Below are 21,383 nucleotides of genomic sequence, written 5' to 3' on the forward strand. Positions count from 1 at the left end.
GATTTGCCTGTAGAATCTTTTTATCTCTTTACCTCTATTGACTGTTTTCTTTCTCTATTGACCGTTTTAAACAACAAAATAGCTCCCATTCCCTATCTTAAATGGAACTAGCTAAAGATATGTAATGAAAATTAGCAGTTGCCTTTCCACCCAAACCAACATTCTGTGCCTCACATTTCTTAAAGTAAGAAATATTAACAATGTGGTATATTTCCTTATTGTTCTCTTAAAATATATATTTGCCTGTATGTATTTAAATATACCCTGAAAAGAAAGATTTTTTAATTGTCTTTTTTTGTAAATTCAGGATGACTATACGTTACTTTCCAAAATTGGAAGCTGATTATGTGATTAACTTTAGTTAAAATTCATAAATAAATTCTAAATAGCATTTCAAAAGTCAGCAGTGAAAATGTTTTTATATTTAACTATTTTATTTTTAGAGATGGAACCTGAACATTCTAAGCTCCTTCAGTGATCATTTTTTTTCTCATATTTTATTTCTTTACTCCCTCTGACAAGTCTGTAATGTAGAATCAACAACTATACTACATTTTTATGTGTCTGTGAAGATTAAGCAATGTAATCCACTTAAAAGCACAAAGTATACTGCTTGTCAGTCATAGAGGAATTAAGCTGTTCCCTTTCATTTTTAACCACTTGCATTTTCTTTCTACAATGTCTTATTTAAAGACAGCTATTTGCTCATTTTGAACTACTAAATAATGTAAGACATAAAATGTAATAATCTCCTATCACATCCTATATATTTCTCTAGTGCTTTTATAAGCAATACAAAATGTTTAGTGTATATCCCCCATACTTTTCTGTACGCTTGAAAGAAATCCTAATATATATATATATATACACACATATATACACAAACACTAAAGTATTTGATAATTTTAACAATGGGAAGTATTGTATAAATTGATTTTTTCATGTTTCATCACACTATAAAATCTAAGTATATCACAGATGTCTATCTAAGTCAGACTGCTTTATGAGTTAATATTAGAAATGTTTGAAAATTATAAAATTTAAGTGTTAACCCATGTGAACTGAATTTGGGTATATGTTTTAAATGAAGGATTTATGTGTGGTTTTCTGATGGATATCGACTGTACTGCAGCTACCTCTCAGATAAATTGCAATGACTAATGACTGAGCCGGCAGCAAATTGTCTAAATTATTATGGCTTTATAGTAGAGTAGCTATTATTCAATTTCTTTGCCTATCTGACTTATTTATTGCTTCTGTGTCATGTATTACCAATTTATTTTTGGGGATTACCATTACCTCACTTCATTAAATTTACAAAAATTAAGTTAGGCTATGTTAGGTATTTTAATTCTAAAATAACTGTAAGTTAATTCAAGAAATATTAACAACTTAACAATATTGAGACTTTTCTTTCCATATGTGCTTATCATTTTTGAAACTTCTTTTTAAAATCCTTCTGTGAAAGAAATTTTATTCATCTTGTGTCTTTGAAAATACCTGATAAGTTTATCCCTTTGAATTTTAGATTGTCTTCCATTTTGTTTTGGTTTTTCCATTACTGGTGGGTTAATTTTGCTAATTGGTAAAGCTATTGGTTATTATACAATTCCTGTCTATGTACCTCCTTCCAGAGCAACTTATAAGTTCTCAAAATGAATTTCTAGGTCTTCCTAAGTGAGTGATAATAGCTCTCTTCATGAATCACAATTAAAATAATCCTCCACACACATCACCCCCAAAATATGGGCCTTAGATTCATCTCTCAAACATTTCAGGTAGTACTTATTTGGAGATTATGCCTAATATGGGTCTCTTAAACATTTGATACTCTTCTGTATTTTGGGATCCAGGCTCTTACAAAACAAATTTATAGTGACTTTGGTGCGAAATCACCCAGGGTTGTTGACAGCCACCTGAAAGCCAAACAACATTGAGATGTCAATTTAAGAGTGGGACTTAATATTAGCTACTAAATAGATTCATTCAAGGTCCTTATATGTTGGCAAACTTTATTAACAATTACACAACTTTACGTACAAAATAAGTTTTTAGCAACAAAACTATATATTAACAAACGTTCAAATACATTGCTATTTTGTTGTTTGCTGTTAAAAATAGAGGATTAAACATGTCCTCAATTACTTTTTCTATCTTAATTACCATAATTACCATAATTTTTCTATTTCAATGTGCCACTTGGTGGATCAAGAGACCAATTAACTTGGTTGCTGATAGCTTTTCTAAATAGAAAATTTTAAAGGTATCACATGTGGTATGGGTAACTAGTGTATCATATAACTTAAATAACTGGAATTTGGAAATTATGTATAATATGTAATTTTAGGTATGTAAAGTGCTAAAGTGTTGGATTAACTTCTCTGTTGTTATATTATTTATTTTCACATTAAACATTTGATAAATAATGGATTCAGTTGCAGTGGAGAATATATCCTGATACTTTTGTTTAATTATCCAACTTAGTGGAAGCCTAACCTTAACAATTCAGGCTTTCCAGGTGGCTCAGTAGTAAAAGAATCCTCCTGTCAGAATAGGAGACATAGGAAACATAGACTCGATCCCTGTGTTGGGAAGATTTCTGGGGAAGGATGAGGCAACCCACTCGAGTATTCTTACCTGGGAAATCCTGATGGGCTACAGCTCATGAGATTGTAAAAGAGTCGAACAGAGCAACTAAACAACAACAGCAAACCTTAGCAATTACTAACAGCGTGTGAGAATTTCCTGTTATCATTTTCCTCCCACCCATATATATATATACTCACCCATAATATATAAACATGAAGACATTTTTTATACTTTTTTATTTCACAAAAAGGGAGTCTTGATTATACTTGTTTATAAAGCTGCTACTTGTTTTCCTCATTAACAAATGACTAAGGATGTACTTGTTAATAGAATTTTATTTGGCTGATATTTACAAGTACAGCCTTTAAAAATGTGGGTAACTTCCCTGGTGGCCTAGACGGTAAAGCGTCTGTCTACAATGCGGGAGACCTGGGTTCGATCCCTGGGTTGGGAAGATCCCCTGGAGAAGGAAATGGCAATCCACTCCAGGACTATTTCCTGGAAAATCCCATGGACAGAGGAGCCTGGTAGGCTACAGTCCATGGGGTCGCAAAGAGTTGGACAGGACTGAGCGACTTCACACTCACACAATGTATCCATTTAACAGTGAGAAGTGAGTTGCAAGTGTTGAATTTTACCGTATCCATTTGAGCTATTGCTCCAATGACTCTTTTAATGATTGTGGCTTTATAGTACAGTTTAATGGGTTAAATATTATTCATTGGCATTCTTCATTTGATTTCTTACATGTATTCACATTTGCTTTTTCTTGTATATAGGCTGAAACAATACTATGTCCAATGTCTCAAAAACAAAATCACTTTCAAATTATAATTTGATTAGCTATTTTTCAATACATTTTTTCCCATCCACAATCTATTCCATTTGTGAACACACACACAAAAGGACAGCATTTACATGCAATCAAGATTTTTTAATGTTTAAATTTATTCATTGATAACTTTTCATTTTTTCTTTCTGCTGTGGATAGAGTCTTTTACATATTATTTTAAAAAGATTTATTGCTAACACATAGGGAAGTCACTGTATTTACTTCCTTAAATGCTTCTCTAGCCAAATCATATTACTGAGAAAAATTTTTCAGTGGATTTTCTTAGTGTTTTCAGGTGATTAATAATATTCATTTGTTTGGGACATTGGGGTATTAAGACCAAACTACACACTACATCATTGTACTCAGGATGTTTCATTAATAGTCCTATAAAACAAGCCAAGCACAGCTTTGCTTTTAGGGTTTATGACTAACAACCTAGTTCAACTTCATATCCCATAGAAAACAAAGTCAATTTTTAAAAACAAATCAAATGTGCTTTTAGAAAAAATATTTTGGCTCTGTTCTGTGGCTTGTGGGATGTTAGTTCCACATCTCTCATGACAGCACAGAGTCCTAACCACTGGACCACCAGGGAACTCCCTCAAATGTGATTATTAAATGTGTATTTTTAATGAAATTTAATTTTGTGATAATAAAACCATTTATGTTTCTGTTATTACTTTTCAGATTCCAAAAAGGTCTTTGCATATGTTACCTCACTGAATTCTCATGAAAATTCTGTGATACACAATTCACAATATTTTTATAGCATAAAATTGTTGTGAAGATCAAGGTTGATAATCTACATATAAGCACCAAGCTCTCTGCCAGAAATGTAAGTAAGCATCAAGTGTTAGTGATTATCATTATCATCACTTTTATTATTTGCAAAAACATATTGGATAACTGATCTATGGTATCATTTTTATTGTTTCCCACAATAATTTTCTTTTTTTTTCCATTGTCCATCCAACTTGTATTTCCAAAATCGAGAATCAGAATCCTGATTCAGTGATGAAAAGTTTTTTTGCTTAAAATCCATATTACATTTGATTTTTTAAATTTATTTTTTAATCAGGGGAAAATTGCTTTACAATGTTGTGTTTGTTTCTGCCCTACAATAATACAAATCAGCCATAATTATACATACATCAACTCCTTCTTGAGCCTCCCCATCCTCCCTCATCCCACCCCTCTAGGTCATCACAGAATGCCAAGCTGGGATCCCTGTGTTATATAGCAACTTCTCACCAGCTGTCTATTTTACAGATGGTAGTATGTATATGTCAATTCTACTTTTTCCATTTTTCCTACTGTCTCCTTCGCCCACTGTGTTCACAAGTCCATTCTCTATATCAGCGTCTACATTTCTTCCCTGCAAGTAGGTTCATTAATACCATTTTTATAGATTCCATATACATGCATTAACATGTTGTATTAGTTTTTCTCTTTCTGACTGACTTCATTCTGTATAACAGGCACTAGGTTCATCTACGTCTCCAGAACTGACTCAAATTCAGTATTTTTTAATTCCATAATAATTTTCTTAATAACATTGCAAATGATTTTTCACCATTACCGGTGATACCAGTCAATGGAATATAATAATACAAACAGAAATAATACCTTCTCCATTACCCTTCATTACGTACTTTTTTAATCAATATTAATTACCTAATTTTATTCAACATTTGCCACATTTAGAAATATATATAATATTCCCAAATTGCATGTATGCAGGCAAGTCGTGTACAGAATCAAATAGTGTAATGATACCAACATTTATGTTTCTCTGTCTTGTCAAAGCCAGTGCATAAAGTTTGGCCTTGGTAGCTTCTGAAAACACAAGATCATGTGTGCTTTTCTCACTGACGTCAACTTTTGTCCATTAACTGGAGTAATTTTCCAAGAGAGTGTTTGACCATGGCTACATCCTGATCCTGTGACTTGCTGGAGACCTTGAAACAAAATAGCATTTTACCAAGTAGAATTAATCTTACATAATCCATCTTTTTCATTAAATAACTCACCATGAGCCCCCACCTAAGTGAAAGTAATTAACACCTTTTTTAATTTCTAAATTTTTCCAACTCTGAATTTTAATGCCCGCAGACTGAGTTAGTCTATGTTATAAATTGAAAATATATCTGTGGATATCTACTTCTGTTAAATACCTATTTTATGCAAGAGCAATTCAACTCTTTATTCAATTTATTAATCTTTGTCAATAATTGAGCCAATAGTGCAAGGTTTTCATTTACTGTGGCGTTACAATACCTTTGAGGATCTGGCGTTTCAAATCCCTCTTTGTTTAAAGATTTCATGAAATATTCCACACATCAATTTTAGATACTCATCTAAACATTGGCTTTCCATATTTATAAAAGTGTCACTTTTGGCTTTTGTTGAGAGTTTAGCTAAGTTATTCCATGATATTACTGACTTGGCATCCATTTTGTTCAACCAAATGGCCTACATAGAACCTAGTCCCTCATGCAAGCACATGCCCTACATAGCAGCTGGTAAAGTCGTAAGTAAATGTAAGTTTCTGATCCAACTTCCCTAAGAGTCCTTGTGATCAGCAGTCACCCCTCTTATGTGCCGATTAGACAAGACACCCATGGGGCTTATCAAAACTCCACCCTTTTGACTTGAACTGATCAATCTAGCCATAACCTGGAAACTGCAAAGCATTCCACCCATGGACCCTAATAAAGGCATGTGCCTCACGTCCTGTCTCTCCCTCTGCCTTGACCTCCGCATGTGACCCCTCGAGGAGTGCCAGGTAATTCATCCAGGACCTGTGAGTAAGAAACTGATCAATTTCAATTTCTGTTGTGATATGACAGTTTGTACTTCACATAACAATTATTTAATTTGACAAATTCATGACAGCCTTTTATTCTGGGATGAGTTAAAGGAAATCCAAGATCTTTCTGAGACACAGTTTTCTCCTTTCTAATATGAGAAATTGGACATTTTAATTTGCAAATGTGTCTATCTAAGTATGTGTGTGTTGTGTACTTTTAAAGGGGATGTGTACACAAATTTGAGGTATGCTGTGATAATATGATGGCTTATGTTTCTAAGTTGCTTTTAATCTTCCAAAAGAACTTCCTCATTGACACCTCATGGCAATCCTGTGATGTAGAATTAATAATATTTTCTAAATCATAGGATTGCTGTGAGGATCATGTGAGATTATACATCAATTAATACTAACAGAAATGATCATTATTCTAATTATTTTTATTTTTATTTACTTTTATTTAACTTTATATATTGAAGTAATTTTATATTCAAAAGGGATTGTGAAAATAGTAAAAAAAAAATTCCTGTGTGTCCTTCATTCAGGTTCCCTTTATGGTAACATCCTACATAACCATAATACATATTATCAAAATTTGGAAATTAGCATTAATAGAATACTATTAATTAGACTATAGAATGTATTCAGATTTCATTAGTTACTGCATGCACTCATTTCTCTCTCTCTGTGCAAGTTCTATGAAATGATGTTACATATATGGATTGGTATAACAACCACCATGATAAAGATACTGTTCCATCACCACAAAGGAACTCTATCACACATCACTTTATAGTCACACACTCCTCACTCACAACCATCCCTAAACTCTGGGAACCTGTTTCCCATTTCTATATATTTTTTCATTTAAATAATATTACATAAGTGAAATCATAAATGTGTAATATTTTGAGGTTCTTTTTTTTTTTACCTATGTAATAATCTTAAGCTCCATCTAACTTGTGTATCAATAGTTGATTCATTTGTATTGCTGAGTAGCACTCCACCATTTATATGTGCCACTGTTTGTTTAACCATTCACTAATTGAAGGACATTTGTGTTATTTCCACCTTTTGATTATTATAAGTAGAGAACCTAAGAACATTAATATACAACTGTTTTTGTAGGCAAATTTTTATTTGTGTGGGATAAATACTGAAGAGGATGACTGAAGAGTCATGTGTATATTAAGTTTTAAAATTATCTACCAAACTATTTTCCAGAGCAGGAGTACCATTTTGCATTCCCCTCAGCAACATATGAGAGATCCAGTTTCTCTGCATCCTTGCCAACATTTGGTATCATCACTGTTTTTTAGTTGAGCTATTCTAATAGTATGTAATATCTTATTGAAGCCTTAATTTGCATTTCCCTCCTGGCTAATGACGTTGAATATCTTTCTGTGTTTTTCATTTGGCCAGCCAAGTGGCATGCAGGATCTCAGTTCCTGGCACTCCTTACCCCTGCAGTGGAAGCCCAGATTCTTAAGCACCGGATCACCGCCAGGGAATTACCAATACACAATATTTCAGTTGTACAGGATAAATAAATTCTGAAGATCTAGTGCACAGCATGGTGACTATTTAATACTATATTGTAAATTGAAATTTGCTAAGAGAGTAAATCTTAATTGTTCTCACAGAAAAAAATGGCAATTATGTGAAGCAACATGTTAATTAACTTGATTATGATAATCATTTCATAGTATATACGTATAGCATCACTTTGCACACCTTCAGTTCAGTTCAGTTCAGTTCAGTTGCTCAGTCGTGTCCGACTTTTTGCGACCCCATGAATCGCAGCACACCAGGCCTCCCTGTCCATCACCATCTCCTGGAATTCACTCAGACTCACGTCCATCAAGTCCGTGATGCCATCCAACCATCTCATCCTCAGTCGTCCCATTCTCCTGCCCCCAATCCCTGCCAGCATCAGAGTCTTTTCCAATGAGTCAACTCTTCACATGAGGTGGCCAAAGTACTGGAGCTTCAGTTTTAGCATCATTCCTTTCAAAGAAATCCCAGGGCTGATCTCCTTCAGAATGGACTGGTTGGATCTCCTTGCAGTCCAAGGGACTCTCAAGAGTCTTCTCCAACACCACAGTTCAAACGCATCAATTCTTCGGTGCTCAGCCTTCTTCACAGTCCAACTCTCACATCCATACATGACCACAGGAAAAACCATAGCCTTGACTACATGGACCTAAGTTGGCAAAATAATGTCTCTGCTTTTGAAAATACTATCTAGGTTGGTCACAACTTTTCTTCCAAGGAGTAAGCGTCTTTTAATTTCATGGCTGCAGCCACCATCTGCAGTGATTTTGGAGCCCACCAAAATAAAGCCTGACACTGTTTCTACTGTTTCCCTGTCTATTTCCCATGAAGTGATGGGACCGGATGCCATGATTTTTTTTTTTTTTTCTGAATGTTGAGCTTTAAGCCAACTTTTCCCCTCTCCTCTTTGACTTTCATCAAGAAGCTTTTTAGCTCCTCTTCACTTTCTGCCATAAGGGTGGTGTCATCTGCATATCTGAGGTTATTGATATGTCTCCCAGCAATCTTGATTCCAGCTTGTGTTTCTTCCAGTCCAGCATTTCTCATGACGTACTCTGCATAAAAGTTAAATAAGCAGGGTGACAGTATACAGCCTTGATGTACTCCTTTTCCTATTTGGAACCAGTCTGTTGTTCCACGTCCAGTTATAAATGTTGCTTCCTGACCTGCATACAGATTTGTCAAGAGGCAGGTCCGGTGGTCTGGTATTCCCATCTCTTTCAGAATTTTCCACAGTTTATTGTGATCCACACAGTCAAAGGCTTTGGCATAGTCAATAAAGCAGAAATAGATGTTCTTCTGGAACTCTCTTGCTCTTTCCATGATCCAGCGGATGTTGGCAATTTGGTCTCTGGTTCCTCTGCCTTTTCTAAAACCAGCTTGAACATCAAGGAGTTCATGGTTCACGTATTGCTGAAGACTGGCTTGACGAATTTTGAGCATTACTTTACTAGCATGTGAGATGAGTGCAATTGTGTGATAGTTTGAGCATTCTTTGGCATTGCCTTTCTTTGGAATTGGAATGAAACTGACCTTTTCCACTCCTGTGGCCACTGCTGAATTTTCCAAATTTGCTGGCATATTGAGTGCAGCACTTTCACAGCATCATCTTTCAGGATTTGTCACACCTTAAATATATATAATTTTTAGTTATAATTAAATCTCAGTGATGCTAGAAAAAAGTAATATTCCTAAGGTATTTATCAAACATGTCTTTTTCTCTTATTTACTTGCAAAATATCTAGTTATTATTGCTAGAGACACAGAAGAAATCTAGGTTCAGAGAAACTGAAGTTCCTTATTACCTCTTCTGATTGCAATTTGCACCCCAGTATTCTTGTCTTGTGGTAATCATCCTTATAGTATACCAACCCACAACCTACTCAATCCTAAAAAAAAAAAAACACTCATGTTTACTTACATATACACATTATACCCATAAAAGTGTGTGTATATATATATATATATATATGTATGTATATACTTTTATACCGGAGAAGGCAATGGCAACCCACTCTAGTACTCTTGCCTGGAAAATGCCATGGACAGAGGAGCCTGGTAGGCTGCAGTCTATGAGGTCACGAAAAGTCAGACACGACTGAGTGACTACTTTCACTTTTCACACATTATACCTATCCATACAGCCAAAAGAACTTTTTTATTTGTTGGTTTGTTTTACAACAAAAGCATTAAAATACTTTGTTCATTATAAAATATTTAATGGGAAATTAGTACGTTTCTAGAGTATAGGTTTGCTGTGAAAATGAAGTGAGTGTAATCCTTCTAAAACACTGTGTATGGACTTTCTTCTGGAATAAAAACAGACTAGGAAATTTCTGCCAAACTTCTCCAATAAGCCCCACTGCTATTGCCAAACAAAACTGAAAGGGGACAAAACAAACAAAGCATTATCTAGCAAGGCAGAGAGACAGTATAGTAACAAAATCTGGAAGAAGGAAACTGATGGAGCAACTCCTGGAGAAGACATGGGATGGACCAGGGTGATAGAAGTGCCTCTCTCTTCCCCTACCCCTGCTTAGAGGGACATTCTGTCCAACGTTTCCACAGTGGGAGGTGTTCCAACAAAGCGGCCTTGAGAGAGGAAGGTGTTGCTGAGATCATCTGACAGAATATATGACTGAACCCTGTTAAGGCTTCTATATAAACTTTTTAAGATTCAGGCAAGCAGGGACACATATAGCGGAGACAAGCCTTGTAGGTAAGTTCCCTCACTTAATAAACTTGCCCCCGACATTCTGATCCCTGGATCAGGAACATCCCCTGGAGGAGGGCATGGCAACCGACTCCAGTATTCTTGCCTGGAGAATCCTATGGACAGAGGAGACTGGCGGGCTACAGTCCATGGGGTCACAAAGAGTCAGGCACTACTGAAGTGACATAGCGTGGACCCACCCATCTGGAATGTCTAACTCTTCTTTCCCTCTCTCCTTGCCCTCCCTGTACGGGGACCGGTTTGTGAACCAACAGAAACCCACAGAGGTAAGCCTGGCATCTGAGGCTGAATTTTTTCCAGAAACGTGATCATTCTCTATGTCTCTGTGGTTCCCCCTCACCTTCTCAGAAAGGCATAATGGCGGCCTCTGGGGTGGATGCCACTGATTTTTCTCTGCCAGAGTTGTGAGAGAATTTGTCTTGGCTTTTTAACAGGAGAATTTGGTAGGAGACCTGCAGGCAAAACTCAAAGGTGTGGAGGGCTCCCTAAGACTGCAGCCCCTAAGAGTTCCTCTCTCTCACACTAGTTTATACCGCTTCCAGTAATTTTTCAAAGTTATGGTTTAAGTGTTCTTACCACTTGCTGACTCTACTGGCATCTAATTTGACTAAACTGGTCTCAGCTGTTCTCTGTATTTACTTTTCTCTCCGGATTTTGTGATAGTGGTTTGCCCTGCAACTTTTATTCTCTAGTGGTTCCAAGGAAAGCCACTGGTTTGTTCAGTTTTTTTTTTTTTTTCTTATATGTATGGGAGTGATAGTTTCCAAGCTCTTTACATGTTGGAGCTGAAATATGAAGTCATCTTTGTTTTTGAGTATGATATGCTTGTTTGAGGATTTTGTGTGTGTTTATTCTCTGAGCTTCTTGCATCTCTGGTTTGTTGTCATTAATTTTGGAAATTTCCTCACCAGTGTTTCTCCAGATTTTTTTTTTCTGTTCTTTCTGCCTTTCTTTTTAGAGTCCAATTGTATATATTTAAGATTTATTTAATACTGCATCACATCTATTGGTATATTCCAAATATCTTAGCTCCTAGATAACTAATGATTAGGACCAAATATCACTTTTGGAAAAAGAAAGAATTTTGCAGAGTAATTCCACAGATTCAGGCTTTGAAGAAGAAAGATCAGAAGTGGTGAAAAGTGGAGGGAAAGCATTTAACAGGGAATATTGACTTGAGCAAAGGTATCAACCTATAATTGTAAGACATTTGTAGGGATCCGTGAATAGGACCATTTGCATATAGTATTCATTGTAGAAATGAGTAAGTTGTGTGCCTTCTTTTTTAATACCCACTCACCTTCAGAACTTGATTAAATATCACATCTTCCAGGAAGCATTTTCTGGACTCTCCAGAATAGTTTTAGTCCTCCTGGTTTATGTTTTTGGAACACTTTACACCTATTTGTTTGTTTTTGCATTATCAATAGTAGTGTTAAGTCACTTCAGTCCTGTCCAACTCTCTGAAACCCCATAGACTATAGACTACTAGAGTCCACTGTCCATGGGATTCTCCAGGCAAGAATACTGGAGTAGGTTTCCATGCCCTCCTCCAGGGGGATCTTCCCAACCCAGGGATTGACCTTGAGTCTCTTATGTCTCCTGTAGTGGCAGACAGGTGTTTTGTTTTGTTTTACCACAAACACCACCTGTGAAGCACCAATAGTAGTAGTAGACATTTACTGAATGGATACTATAAGCTAGGAATTGTATTAAGCACTTAAGAACAAAATCATTTAATTATGTTTAAAATCTGTCTTTTCCCCTCCACTGTATGTAGCATAAAAGGACATGGCATTTATCATGTCTTTTTGTTCACCATTGTGTTTCTAGTGCTTAATGTAGAGCTTGCCACATATTAGGTGCTTAATATATCTTTGTTGACTGATTAAGTAGTTTAAAATGTTATTGTTAACTTTGTTATTTAGCCTTGCTAATCTGCCTGGCAGTGGCTTCCCTTGTGACTCAGCTGGTAAAGAACCTGCCTGCAATGTGGGAGACCTGGGTTCAATCCTTGGGTTGGGAAGATCCCCTGGAGAAGGGATAGGCTACCCACTCCAATATTCTGGCCCGGAGAATTCCATGGATTGTATAGTCCATGAGGTCATCAAGAGTTGGACACGACTAAGCAACTTTCACTTTCAATATGCTTGCCAGTGCGGGAGACACAGGAGAGTTGGGTTCTATCCCAGTTTCGGGTAGATCCCCTGGAGGAGGGCATGGCAACCCACTCCAGTATTCTTGCCTGGAGAATCCCATGGACAGAAAAGCCTAGAGGGCTACAGTCCATGGGGTTGTGAAGAGTCAGATGCGACTGAACATGCACATGCACACACTGGCTAATGAAGATAACTTTCTTTCTAGTCCGCTGGATTCATATGTTGACATTGCTAAATCGACTACTTAGGTCAATACTTAAGGCTAGTAATTCTGAAAACTCCTTGAAGGGCCCTGTGGTACTTTGAATGATTTTGGAGTTGTATGAGAGAGAAATAATCACTGACTATGTTCTTCAGGCCACATATCATGGGTGGAGTAGCTGCCACTTTGAAATGACTTGAATTTTTAAGTGATTTTATTTGAGATTTTAAACGTTATTTAACCACGAGTTCCTTATTCAAAACCAATCTTAATGTGTAGTGTCGTCAAAATTATATTCTTGCCTTTTGTTCACATATGTATGCAGTTCTACTTGGTTGAAATTATCTTGGTATAATAATAAAAATTTCTGAATCCATTTAATAACCATGTATAAGAAATAACTGTATTGCTCCTGTCAGCAAAATGTTAGTCTTTTTTTCTTTTTTATTCCTGGTGACCTAGATACACCCAAAGCCTGTGAGAGTTACTCTGAATTTATTTTGTGAAAATCAATATCAGTTTTCCCTTGCCTATTTCTATAGGGAATTTTTTCTCTTTGCCTTCCATCTATCCACAGTAGAAACTTTAGTCAGAGGTAAATAATATGACAAGCTTTCCAGATTCATCTCCTAGAAAAGAAAGGAATTTTTCATATTGGTTCATTAAGTTGAGATATTCTATCCTGAGCAAAATCCCAAGCTAGCAGTCGGTAGCTGATGTTCAAAATATGTAAAAAATAGATTTAAATCATCTAGTATGATATTTGTATAAAAGGCCTTTTTCTCAGTAACTAATCATTGAATCATAATTTGGGTTTGCTAACATACCTAATGGTACTTAGTACCAAAAGATGAACAAAATAATTCCTTACGTTTGTTTGGCACTTTGTAAATTCTAAAGATTTTCAAATCTGACAGCACAACTGGTCCTCATAACCACCCTTTGGGGTACTATGGTGAGTGTACCTGACATTGTATTGGCTCATGCAATGTTCATTCCTTAACCCTTTCTCTTTTATATTCTTCTGCCAAAGGTTGGCAAATGAATTCTTGGTTTTCCAGTCTTCCCTGCAACCAAGGCTGACTCTGTGGTGTGTGTGTGTGTGTGCTTGCTCAGTTACTAGGTCATATCTGACTTTTTTGTGACCCCATGGACAGTAGCCCATCAGTCTCTTCAGTCCGTGGGATTTCCCAGGCATGAATACTGGAGTGGGTAGCCATCCCCTTCTCCAGGGGATCTTCCTGACCCAGGGATCCAACCTGCATCTCCTGCATTATAGGCAGATTCTTTACCACTGAGCTACAAGGTAGGGAAGCTCTGACTTTGTGGCACAGTTCATGACAAAAAGATGAAAGAAAGAAAAATTTCAGTAGTATTCTGAGATATAATTTTGATTACTAATGAAAGAAGGACTGATGTCATGGGTGTAGCCTCCTTCCTTTACCCTCCCTGCTCATATCACACACATGTGATGCCTGTGTGTACATTGTGATGGAGAGGAGGAAATTTTCCTCTACCCTTCTGGGTTCTTCTGGCTGGTCTAAGATTAACAGGAGAAAATTAAACAAATTTTAGTAACGTGTATATATAGGAGGGTGCTTCCCAGGTGGCGCTAGTGGTAAAGAACCTGCCTGCCAATGCAGGAGACAGAAGAGAAGGGATTTCAATTCCTGGGTCAGGAAGATTCCCTAGAGGAGGGCATGGCAACCCACTCCAATATCCTTGCCTGGAGAATCCCATGGACAGAGGAGCCTGGTAGGCCACAGTCCATGGGGTCACAAAGAATCGGACATGACTGAAGCGACTTAGCAGGCATGAAGGCATACATGGGAGACCCAGGAACACTGAGTAACTCACCAAATGGCTGAAAAGTGAAAATGAAGTCCCTTAGTTATGTCTGACTCTTTGTGACCCCATGGACTGTAGCCTGCCAGGTTCCTCCATCCATGGGATTTTCCGTCACCTAAATACCATCTTCAGCTAAAGACTAAAGAGGATGTTGATATAGTTAGTGATTTGGCACTTCAGAGGGGAGAAAGGTAATTGACATGGAGATGGAAAAGAAGTGTTTGATAAATAAATGTTTGCTGGGCCAGGCATGTAACCAGGAAGGGTTAATTTTGAATTTACAACCTGACCCCAACCACCTGTGAAAGACTGTGACATTCTTAAATCCTTTGCGTGGGAAATGGCACAGTTCCTGGTGCATCTCTTCTACTGCTTACCTGCGCAGCCCAGAAATTCACATTTCAGAGGCTGGAACCACAGAGAGAGATGACATTTTTGTTGACTTGACAGGAGATATTCCATTTCACACCACCTATGAAATGACTAAAAGGAAGTGAAATTAACACATCCCCTATCTGCGGTTTGTCATTCTAGGAGATATTTGCAGGAATTAAATGGTCTTTTTGCATTGTTTCCTCATCTCCACCCATCTCTGATATGTAAAAGAATCTGACATACAGGCCAAGACAAGATCATTAATTTGACATGCTAGCCTGCCATCTTCTCCGTCAGCTGGCTCCCCAATTAAAGTCCTTTGCTTGCCTCAACACCTCATCTCTCAGGTTCATTGGCCTGTTGTGTGGTGAGCAGAGCCAGTGAAACACAAAGAGGGATTTTAACAAACGGACATAACTAGATCTGTCCCTGTCTACACACCTAGGAAGTTAGGGGTAAGGTTCTTCTTGAGTCTTTCAGGACTTGATTGTTTTCAGCTGAAAATAAAGCACAGGCCAAGAGACATTTGAGGGATGCAAGTTTTACTACCCTACAGTAATGATCATAGCTGAATGGTATAGCGGTTTTCCCTACTTTCTTCAATTTAAGTCTGAATTTGGCAATAAGGAGTTCATGATCTGAGCCATAGTCAGCTCTCCATCTTGTTTTTGTTGACTGTATAGAGCTTCTCAGTCTTTGACTGCAAAGAATATAATCAATCTGAATTTGGTGTTGACCATCTGGTGATGTCCATGTGTAGAGTCTTCCCTTGTGTTGTTGGAAGTGGGTGTTTGCTATGACCAGTGCATTTTCTTGGCAAAGCTCTAATAGTCCTTGCCCAGCTTCATTCCGCATGCCAGGGCGGAATTTGCCTGTTTTTCCTGGTGTTTCTTGACTTCCTACTTTTGCATTCCAGTCCCTTATACTGAAAAGGACATCTTTTTTGGTTGTTAGTTCTAAAAGATCTTGTAGGTCTAGATCATTCAGGTATGACCTAAATCAAATCCCTTATGATTATACAGTGGAAGTCAGAAATAGATTTAAGGGTCTAGGTCTGATAGATAGAATGCCTGATGAACTATGGACGGAGGTTCGTGACATTGCACAGGAGACAGGGATCAAGAACATTCCCATGAAAAAATGCAAAAAAGCAAAATGACTGTCTGGGGAGGCCCTTACAAATAGCTGTGAAAAGAAGAGAGGCAAAAAGCAAAGGAGAAAAGGAAAGATATAAGCGTCTGAATGCAGAGTTCCAAAGAATAGCAAGAAGAGATAAGAAAGCCGTCTTCAGCGATCAATACAAAGAAATAGAGGAAAACAACAGAATGGGAAAGACTAGAGATCTCTTCAAGAAAATTAGAGATAACAAGGGCAAAAATGGGCTCGATAAAGGACAGAAATGGTCTGGACCTAACAGAAGCAGAAGATATTTAGAAGAGGTGGCAAGAATACATGGAAGAACTGTACAAAAAAGATCTTCATGACCCAGATAATCATGATGATGTGATCACTAATCTAGGGCCAGACATCCTGGAATGTGAAGTCAAGTGTGCCTTAGAAAGCATCACTATGAACAAAGCTAGTGGAGGTGATGGAATTCCAGTTGAGCTGTTTCAAATCTTGAAAGACGATGCTGTGAAAGTGCTGCACTCAATATGCCAGCAAATTTGGAAAACTCAGCAGTGGCCACAGGACTGGAAAAGGTCAGTTTTCATTCCAATCTCAAAGAAAGGCAATGCCAAAGAATGTTCAAATTACTGTACAATTGCACTCATCTCACATGCTGGTAAAGTAATGCTCAAAATTCTCCAAGCCAGACTTTAACAATATGTGAACCGTGAACTCCCTGATGTTCAAGCTGGTTTTAGAAAAGGCAGAGGGACCAGAGATCAAATTGCCAACATCTGCTGGATCATGGAAAAAGCAAGAGAGTTTCAGAAAAACATCTATTTCTGCTTTATTGACTATGCCGAAGCCTTTGACTGTGTGGATCACAATAAACTGTGGAAAATTCTGAAAGAGATGGGAATACCGGACCACCTAACCTGCCTCTTGACAAATCTGTATGCAGGTCAGGAAGCAACAGTTAGAACTGGACATGGAACAACAGACTGGTTCCATATAGGAAAAGGAGTACGTCAAGGCTGTATATTGTCACTCTGCTTATTTAACTTATATGCAGAGCACATCATGAGAAACGCTGGACTGGAAGAAACACAAGCTGGAATCAAGATTGCTGGGAGAAATATCAATAACCTCAGACATGCAGATGACACCACCCTTATGGCAGAAAGTGAAGAGGAGCTAAAAAGCCTCTTGATGAAAGTCGAAGAGGAGAGTGAAAAAGTTGGTTTAAAGCTCAGTATTCAGAAAACAAAGATCATGGCATCCAATCCCATCACTTCATGGGAAATAGATGGGGAAACAGTAGATACAGTATAAGACTTTATTTTGGGGGGCTCCAAAATCACTGCAGATGGTATCTGCAGCCATGAAATTAAAAGATACTTACTTCTTGGAAGAAAAGTTATGACCAACCTAGATATTATATTCAAAAGCTGAGACATTATTTTGCTGACTAAGGTCCATCTAGTCAAAGCTATGTTTTTTCCTGCGGTCATGTATGGATGTGAGAGTTGGACTGTGGAGAAGGCTGAGCGCCAAAGAATTGATGCTTTTGAACTGTTGTGTTGAAGAAGACTTTTGACTGTCCCTTGGACTGCAAGGAGACCCAACCAGTCCATTCTGAAAGAGATCAACCCTGGGATTTCTTTGGAAGGACTGATGCTAAAGCTGAAGCTCCAGTACTTTGGCCACCTCATGTGAAGAGTTAACTCATTGGAAAAGACTCTGATGCTGGGAGGGACTGGGGACAGGAGGAGAAGGGGACGACCCAAGATGAGATGGCTGAATGGCATCACGGACCCAATGGACATGAGTCTGAGTGAACTCTGGGAGATGGTGATGGACAGGGAGGCCTGGCGTGCTGCGATTCATGGGGTCGCAAAGAGTTGGACATGACTGAGCGACTGAACTGTACTGAACTGACAGTAATGATAGTGAAACACAAAGAAAGAGGCTAAGTCCTTTAATTCATTTTGAGCACCTGAAAAAATGCCTGCAACTGCTGATTTTTGGATTTTTCTTATTGTGAGAGAGAGGGTAACTCCTATTTGAACCCTGTTATTCAAGTGTTCCATTATTTGCTAATACATTTCTAGCTAATGGACTTGACTCATCACCATTTAATAGGTGAAGACAATAAAATTTAAATCAGTTAAATGACATGTCTATTCACATAGCAAGAGCAGGGAAATGCTTCTTTAACTTTCTGTGCACTTTAATATGCTAATACACTTAAAATATTTAAAATGGAATCTTAAGCTAACAAAATGAAAACTATTATGCTTTTAAAAATAGAGAAAATATGGAAAAAAGCTCTGTTACTTCTAGACTAGAGCACATTGCCTTTCTCTGGAGCTTGCTCTGAGCACTCACATTTTCTATCCTCATTAAGAAAACATGGGGATGATAATCATTTCAGAAAATATGGGTACACCTCCCCATATTTAGAGTTCTTATTCTCATTATGAGAAGAAATACCCCCAGATTATTCCTAGCTTCACCAATAATGTACCTATGGATTGTTTCCAGTTCGGGCTATTAAGAACAGTGCTATTATGGGAATTCTTTTCAGTGCCTTTGGTGTGTGTATACATGTGCTTTTGTATGGTATTTACTCAAGAATGGAATTACTGGACTACAGAGTATATATGTTTTCAGTTTTATTAAATGAGTCTTGTTTTCCAAAGTGCTTATGTTAATTGTGCACTTCTACCCATAGAGTATTAGAATTATATCTTTTTCACCATGGGACATTATCAGGTTGTAAAAATTTACCATTTTACAGAAGGAATGGCGCTAAAGTCCATGGGGTCACAAAGAGTCGGACACGACGGAGCGACTGAACTGTACTGAAAAATTTAGCAGTCTGGAATGTGGATAATGATCTCATACTGTGGGTTTTTGTTGTTGTTTCTGTTGTTTAGTTTTTATTCCATAATCATAAATTTAACATCACAATCCAGCTAAACGTGGAGGGAGATAAGGAAAATATGGAACCCAAAGAACTGCAGTGAGACCACAACGATTATAGCACATTTCAAGCAGATGTGGGTGAAGGGGTGCTCTCCTGAGCTACAAAAGGAATGGTCTGGTGGTTAAGTAGAATGCAAGTCAAATTTATTAGATTTGTCCACAGTCAGTGGTGGTGATCTTGCTGATCTTGCCATTCCTGGAACCAAAGCACTCCATGGCTTCTACAATATTCCTGCTGTCTTTCACCTTGCCAACGACTACATGTTTGCCATCCAACCACTCAGTCTTGGCAGTGTAGATGAAAAACTGGGAACTATTTTGTGTTGGGACCAGCATTTGCCATGAACAAGATGCCAGGACCCATATGCTTCAGGATGAAATACTCATCATCAAATTTCTCCCCATAGATGGACTTGCCACCAGTGCCATTGTGGCATGTGAAGCCACTACCCTGGCACATAAATCCTGGAATTATTCTGTGAAAGCAGGAAACTTTATAACCATAACCTTTCTCCCCAGTGCTCAGAGTATGAAAGTTTTCTGCTCTTTTTGTAACTCGGTCTGCAAACAGTTTAAAGGGGATGCAGCCTAAGGGCTCTCTGTGGATGGTGATGTCCAAAAACATGGTGGGTGTGAACTAGGCTGGGCAGTGCAGGAAGCTCAGAGTGGTGGTGTCTGCAAGGCTTCTGTACTGTGGTTTTAATTTATGTTTTCCTAATTACTAATAATGTTGAGCACCATTTCAAATGATCTTTGAACTGTGGAATTCCTCTCTTTTGAGGGAATTGTTCAAATATTTTGCTCATTTTTCTGTAATGGTCTTTGTTGTCCATCTTTTTCTTATTGATTTGTAAGATTATATAATAAATGTATATATATTTAATTCTAATTATTCCCAATAGTTATGTTTTATAAGGTCACCACAAACACTGAATTACCAAATGATGACCTATGCTCTTAGGAAAAATATAGGATTAGGTTCCTGTAAGTCTCTGATGACATTTTCACCATCTGAAATGCCATTTCTGTTGTATATCATCTTTGCCAATGTCCTTTTAAAACAAGCCAGTCTCATCAACATTGTAAATCTTCTCTTTCCATTATTCTTCTCCTGTACAAGACTTAGTGAATACTTTAACAATTCTTCCATAACCTTCTGACCTACAGACCTGCCTCATCTACAAGTTCAATGTTTTCCACACATATGGCCTTTTTAAATGTGTAAGCCAATCAGTCAGCCTTTGTCAAGAAGAGTTTAACATTTTTCTAACCCTGGGTAATGTGACTGTAAATATTTTTGGCTTTCAGCCTCACAAGAATGCTGCCCACTATGCTTTCACTAATTTGTTATCATCTTATAAATACACAGACTTAGTCACTTTTCCATAGCATCATCACACACTAGAACGGTTCCTTTAGCACTTTCTTGAGCTGCCTCATGTAAAGATGGGTAAATTTCCTCTTCTTTTTTCTGGATATACCAAATTACTGACTCATTAACTTTGAACCTATGAAATAAAATGGAGTTGCTTATGTCAAGGGGTCTTAGAGCTGGGAGGCCATTACCAAGGTGAATTTTATACATATCCCAACCAGGTGGAACCACGAACTTTTAAACTGGGCCAAATCACAAACCTAGAGACACCTGCATTTGTCACAGTGAGGAATTTTATAGCCCTCTGTGGTAAGGAACTCACCTGCAATGCCGAAGACATAAGAGACCTGGGTTTGATCCAGGGGTTGGGAAGATTCCCTGGAGAAGGGCATGACAATCCACTCCAGTATTCTTGCCTGGAGAATCCCATTGACAGAGGAGCCTGGCAGTCTACAGTCCACAGAGTTTCAAAGAGTTGGACATGACTGAAGCAACTTAGCATGCATGCAATAATCTTAGCACTTAATCATGTTGAGCCAATGCTACTGTCTGCCTCTAATTCCAATTAAAATTCTTTATAATACAAACTTCTCTTCTTTGCCTTTAAAAGATCATTTACTTCCAAGGGAGACACTGGGTTACAACCAAAATCTGTGTGCACTGATTGCAATTCTTAGATCTCAGATAAATGCTTTCTACTTGATTACTGCCTCATAATGTAGGTTTATTTAGGTTGAGAAACTCATGGCCAGCAGCCCAAGCACTGTAATTCATGCCTGAAGAAGTTTATTAATACTCATATTTT

General features: G+C 37.6%; 1 pseudogene; it reads right to left on the reverse strand.

Annotated features, from left to right (window-relative positions):
* Positions 1 to 19,350: 19,350 nt before the first annotated feature.
* LOC102184702 lies at positions 19,351 to 19,828 on the reverse strand (annotated as a pseudogene).
* Between the last annotated feature and the right edge of the window lie 1,555 nt (positions 19,829 to 21,383).

Source organism: Capra hircus, unplaced genomic scaffold (genome assembly GCF_001704415.2).
Source record: "Capra hircus breed San Clemente unplaced genomic scaffold, ASM170441v1, whole genome shotgun sequence".
Lineage (NCBI taxonomy): Eukaryota > Metazoa > Chordata > Mammalia > Artiodactyla > Bovidae > Capra > Capra hircus.